General features: G+C 38.5%; 1 non-coding gene across 1 annotated transcript; it reads right to left on the bottom strand.

Annotated features, from left to right (window-relative positions):
• Positions 1 to 417: 417 nt before the first annotated feature.
• On the bottom strand, positions 418 to 5,735 carry LOC117705528 (uncharacterized). The gene is made up of 3 exons (XR_004606437.2): positions 5,585 to 5,735; positions 4,810 to 4,834; positions 418 to 562 (listed from the first exon to the last, which is right to left on the bottom strand). It is a non-coding gene; the product is annotated as an uncharacterized LOC117705528 (transcript).
• Positions 5,736 to 6,552: the final 817 nt, after the last annotated feature.

Genomic DNA, 6,552 nt, shown 5'->3' with positions numbered 1-6,552 from the left:
GAGGAGTGAGGGTTAGGCCTGGGAATGGTTAGAAGGAACGGACAAGGGAGGGACTGAGGGAAGAAGGAGATGTTATTATAGTTGAGTTAAAATTAAACCAATCTTTAAAAAAATGTTCTTTTGCCTTTGAAGGTATGAACTCTATTATGCTGTTTCATTAACCCTGGACTCCGATTTTATGCTGAGGAGGATGTTCTTACTCACTGTTACTTGTCTTTTCTTTTCCTCTGGTGTGATGTTTGATCACACTTCCCCCTCCTCAAGAAAGTTAACTTTTCTTTTTTTTTTTTTTTTTCAGTGAAAACAAGCAGAGGTTTCCCATCAATGAGAAGTGAAGCATGGCTGCCACCATTAGGAACAAAGTGAGCTCTATGTGTGGGAGTCCCTTCTCGATTCCACTGACCTTAGAGGAACCTACCTTCGTTGCTAGGGTTCCCGAGAACCTTCTTGACCTCTGCATTGGTGGGATTGGTGCCAAGAGCCCGGAGGACGTCACCCACCTGACTTAAGGTGATCTTGCATTCACCTGTTCTGTCGAACAGGAGAAATGCCTCCTTGAATTCTGTAAGAAACACAAGACGTTCAGGCACTGGTGGGTACTGGATTTTTAGTTCCCGAGGCCTAATTAACCCCAGGCCCTTCAGGATTCAGTTCAAACTCTTCTCTGTTTTACAATTTTCAACAACCACTCACTCCATCTATCACAGAGTCACTGGAAAACCCTTCTGGTGTTTCTGTGGGGACTGTTTAAAGCAGTATTTCTAGTTTTAAGCCAGGCTATTATTAATGTGGAATAAGTTTTTAATTATGATAATTGGAGCTCCTGGTTATCGTGCTTCATATTTCCTCCACCTGGATGGGCAGTAGGAGTCACTTAAATATTCTGATGCCTTGAGAAAGATTAGGAGTCTCCAAATAGTCCTTCTATTAATTGGCAATGTTAATGAAATGTCAAGAAAGCAAATTTCCAGCTGAGGCTATTGCATGTGAGTTTAATCTAAACTTATTACATTTGGAGAAACATCTTCTTTGGGGGAACAAACTTTATAGGCTGCCTTTTCAACTACTTTCCTCTAGATATAGCTATATTTATTATTATTATTATTATTATTATTATTATTAAAGTTGGAAGTGCATAGTAAGCCCGTAAGTTTTACAACGCCATTTAACCACCTCAATGTCTGATTCTAGGGAGGCTCTTATGATTGATTCAGAGTGAAAATAATTTTTTAGATCAATTGTTATGATATGTTCATATAACTCTGGTTTAACCCCAGAATAATCCATATGACCTAAACATGTTTACAATTTAAAAACATATTTTAAAGTTAACATTTACTGGAGATGATTATAGATTGCCATGCGGTGGTAAGAAATTAATGCAGAGATTACTGCATTTTCTCCTCTGCTTAATTTTCTCCAGTGTAACTCTGCAGAGTCCCAGCATGTTATTGAGCTTGGGATATTTACCCAGACAGACTGAGCTGTTTTATTCATGTCCACATCTGTGTGTTTATTAAGAGTGTATCTGGAGGTGCTGCCCTTTCTCACTACGATCTCTCTGCTGGGTACTTTATGTCCTTTAATTCTGTTTCGATTGAACTGCTTTGCCTTCACAATTGTCACTGTAATAATTTAGAAATATGTACCAAAAAGACTGGAAAGAGGAATACACATGCGTTTGAGAACCAGCACAGGCATTTTAATGGAAGTATCTAAACTAAATGAAAAATTCTGGAAAACCTGGAGTCAAGATGGTGATTTACTGGAGTTAACACTAACAACACTGTAACAATTGGTGAATACACTCTCAGAACTGGAAACATTCTTTTTAGGCTAGGGGTGGTCTCCAACAAAAGGTACTGTCAGAGATTACTCTGTCTGATATCCTGGTATCTTATTTTAGTAGCCTGGTGCCTTTTAATCTAAGATTGTACTGATTGTGTATACACGATTAGCTATAGGTCATGTTATTGTTCTTGTATTAGATTCTATGCATTCTCACCATAATCTGCCCTAATCTGGAAAAAATGCTTGCGCCTTGTGGTTTCATGAGTCACATGCTATTTTTCATCTTTCCAAAGGTCACGTGGAACTGGACTTCTCTTGCTACTGGCTTCAGACGCCAGGCATGGTCCTCTGAGGACTTGCAGTCACCTGGCACAGATGCTGGTGTAGAAATGGGATTTTTATGGCTGTAATGGAATCTCTCTGACATTATCTTTTGATAATTTAAAGGCAGAGGCTGGAGAGGTAATTCTTTTAATCCTGGACTTTTAGCCCAAGGCTTAGCTACTCTCTTCAAGGTTCCAGAACACAGACTGGTAAACTCCCTCCCTGGCTGGCTATATAAACCACATTTTATTATGTTCTTACCACACCCCTTTGTTTATGTATTGTTTATGTTCTTTGCTGAACCTTAAGAACAGAGTGGAGTTGTCTCCACAGACAACAGTGCAAGCAAAACTTAACAGTTTTTCCTATTAAACCTTTAAAAATGCATCATGTGTTCTTTTCCCAAGAACCACAGTGTTTTTGAAATATCTGGTGATGAAATTATTCCCCACCAGCTTTCTAATGGTGGTTTTGAACACTTAACTATAAGTGGTGAGCTTTAAGATTCAGACTTTAACATTTATAATTTAAAAATTAATTAATGTTTAAGTAGGCACATGTAGCTGGTGGTCATGCTAATAGAGAGCACAAGACCTAAACCTTCCAATTGTTGTAACTATCTTTGCCTTTCCCTCCCTTTCCTTCAATCCAAATAGAATGGTGTGGACAATGGTCTTCATCCATTAAGCAAGGAAACAAATTCAAGTGGTTTTGAATTTATTCTGAAAGCATAGAATTTCCACTTAGTTTGAATAGTTTACATTTGTTTTTCTGACACAAAGCAAAAAAAAAAAAAAAAAAAAATTCCAGGTCAATGTACCAATGTTTATTCAGTTCTGTGGCTTAAACCTGTTTTCAATATTGGGTGACGGGTCTCACACTCCACACTTTTAAGTACATTTATCTCACCAAGGATTTTTGAATTTTTTTCATTGTTTGGTTCAGCAAAAGTTTGGTAGCTATGGTGGCATTATAAATCAGGAGTTGTAGCGGACTGGGAGGAAGGGCTGATGATGCAGCTACATCACTAGTTAAAAGTATTTTTTAAACAAATTAGAACCGTCATTTCCTTAAGACAAATTCTTCATGGTATATCTTTAAATGATCTTGAATTGTAAGTCATCTAAATCTTCTAAATCATTGGTTCTCAACCTATAGGTTGAGTGACCCTCTCCCAGGGGTCACACATCAGATGTCCTGCATATCAGATATTTACATTAGGATTCACAACAGTAGCAAAATTACAGTTATGAAGCAGCAACAAAATTAATTTTATGGCTGGGGTCAGCACAACATGAAGACCTGTATGGAAGGATCACAGCATTAGGAAAATTGAGAACCACTAAACTGTCTCTATGAGGACATCAACCATGCTACAGGGATCAGTGAGTCTGAACTACAGCAAAAAACCTTTAGTTCTAAACTGAAACCCAGACAACATCATACTTAACATGATCCTGAAAGAGACTGATCAGTGTGGAAAACTTTAGGTAGAGAACTGTTACTAATAACCCATAATTATTTGTATCATATATGTTATAATACAGTATACATTTTTTATGACCAATCGTCTGACTTATATAACATCACATAACGAAACCGTTTCTCTCTCTCCTTTCTATAAACAAATTTTGCTTAGTTCATCCACATAGTGTGATGACTTTACCCTAGAAGATTTCTCCCTAACCTCCCCTGTATAGAAATTGAGCTTGTTTGGGATATTTGGCCCTGTTAAATCTAAATACATAAAGAAGAAAAAAAAATTTTTTTTTTAAAAATTGAGACTCACTAATTGTACCTGTTCATGAAAGAACTTTCTAGTCAGTTTGAATTCATATGAATAATGATACGATTACTATTCTTTTGGTCACTGAGGAAGAAAGACCTTTCACCTCTCCAGCTGTCTGTCCTGTATCTCTTAGAGAAACACTGGACCAGGCTCCTTCTCCATCCATGAATTTACTTCTATCCTACAATCCCGTTTCCACAGAAACGGGGCAGGTTGGATAATTAGGGCAGCTTTTATAATCAGCTTCACTTTTCAGATTACACACTCCAGACTTATCAAATCTCTCTCTAGGGTTTTAATTAGTCAATTCGTTTTCTAAAACCTAGATCCTTTTGTGACTATATCATATGTAATCTTTCCTATTGTATTGAGTTCATCTTATTTAGAAATCAGTGGCTAAAAGGACTTATTAAAACTTTTTATTTCCATAAATCTTTGATTACTGACTCTAACCAAGGGCTTTGGTTATACAGGTTTATATTTAGAGTGATTGAAAGCAATTTATATTTAGAGTAGCAACACCAGTGTGGATAATTAGGCAGCACTTGATTCATCCCCAGGGAGTTGGTTTTCTCACTCGTCACCTCTGAGTCTGCACATATGAACGAACGGCTACCACTTTTAAACTTACCCTCCTGTTGTTCCTTAGAGAACTCGATCTGTTAGAAAGAAATTAATCATAAAGAATATTTTAACCAGAAAAGAGCGTCCTGATTTATGAGCGCGTCCAGCTCATTCCCTGAGTTCTCTTCAAAGTGAGCTCCGGAAGTCAGCCCATTTTTTCTGAGTTCAGGCATGGCGTGGACAACGAACGGTCTGAGCCACAAAGGAACATGCTGGGGAGTTAGGAACATTTCAAAGACAGGCAGAGCTCTTCCTAGGGTAGAGCTGCTCACATCACTTACCGGCAATCTGGTCAGCACTGAAGGACTGTGGTGGCAAAAGAGAGAGAGAAAGAGAGGACTTTCAAATGCATTGACAGAAAGAGAGCTCTGCTCTGTGGCCTTTGGGAAACCATGTAGGTGCCATGGCACAGGAAGAGTGTGTGAGGGCAACTCTGAACCTAGGAGCATAAAATCTATTGCAAAAGATAACTTGGAAATCTTTTCTCTATATCTTAACGATGTAAAATATTAAAAATGCTAAATTGAATGCTTCCCACAATGCCATAGCAATCTATATTTAGCATACGTCCAATAAGATATACATTTAAAACTGCAAATAAAATTGCATATAAAAACCACCCTTTAAAAGTCTTTCTGTCTAACTAACATATTTTATACTTGTATATGACACTGAAGAATCAGATGCAGTTTGCTTAACTTTAGCTATCATTTATCGCTGAATTCTATTTTAAAGCTGAATACTATGACAAGTATATGACAAGTGATACTTGCACTTTTCTTTCCCCTTCTAAATTTAGATGAATCTTACGTGTTATAGCCAAAGCTGGTGAAGCCCATACGCCTGCTCTGAGGAAGAAGACGGGTTTTGCCATCTGATGCAATAGTTCCAAGTAATTTCTTCTATCTTCATCCTAGCTCATAATAGGTTCCAAAAACCTTGTGCTAAATAGGTTCTGTTCTCCGCCCTATTCCTTGTCTGCCTGGCGTCTCAGTATGCTCCTGTTGCCCAACTGTCTCTCCTATAAATGACATATCGTTGTCTTGTAGGACCCACCATGATGGAGTTCTAGGCTGCAAAACAGCAGTGGGGCTGGAGGATAAACTGAAGGCGGCTCCGATCCCTGAGTGGAGTCTTACCTCTCAGTGGCTTCCTTTTATATCTGGGCAAACTGACCTCATATCTAGCATCAGATTTCACAGGGCAGTTGCCACTCCTCCTGGAGGAGTTCTTTAGCTTTCTTAGGGCAAAGAGAAAGAGAGACATGTACCCTAGGGCTATTTTTAGGAAACCAGAATCTAGACGTGAACAGCCCCAGTGAGCCTGAAGCCTGTCAGTACTTTTATGGTCTTTATCTCTGAGATGTTCCCTGCAACTGTCCTTCTTAAGACATTTCTTTGCTCATGGAAAGCTTGGAATTCCTCTGGGGCTCGGGCTTCTGATGCATAATTATGGACCCTGCAAGTGTCTAGTCAGCAAGTCTGGGTATTAATGGCACTTTGTGAATGCAACTGGGTTGAGGCTTGAAACAGTAACTGGTATAGAAAGAACACTCTCCAAAGCTCGGCCCCTTACGGTAAAGTTCTGAGGTCTTGAAAAGGCATTGCGTGCTCTGGGTATTTCTTAGGATACATCCACATAGCAAGCTGATCAGGTTCCCAAATCACCATTGAAGATGATGCTTTTGCAAGCAGTATTAGTAGGGGTACAATCTAAGTTTAAAACAATGATTTAGGGTCCCCCCTTTCTCTCTCTTCCCTTCATCTCCTGACATTAAGTCTGAGGATGTCCTTCCTCTCCTATTTTCTTTACAGAGATTGACTATTTGTATATTTTTATTTCTGAAATTCTTAGCAAGGAAGAGAACTGACAAATCCATTTTGTCTTTCTCTCTTTTTTTTTTTTTTTGTTATTGTTGTTGCTAAAACCAAGCTTCCCTGTCCAACCCTTTGTGTCTCAGACTGCAGACGCACAGTAAAATAACCTAAAGTAAGTAAAATAACCTAACGTAAGGCTTATGGAGT

Source organism: Arvicanthis niloticus, chromosome 3 (genome assembly GCF_011762505.2).
Source record: "Arvicanthis niloticus isolate mArvNil1 chromosome 3, mArvNil1.pat.X, whole genome shotgun sequence".
In the NCBI taxonomy this organism is placed as follows: Eukaryota; Metazoa; Chordata; class Mammalia; order Rodentia; family Muridae; genus Arvicanthis; species Arvicanthis niloticus.
This window is presented reverse-complemented; position numbering and strand designations above follow the sequence as displayed.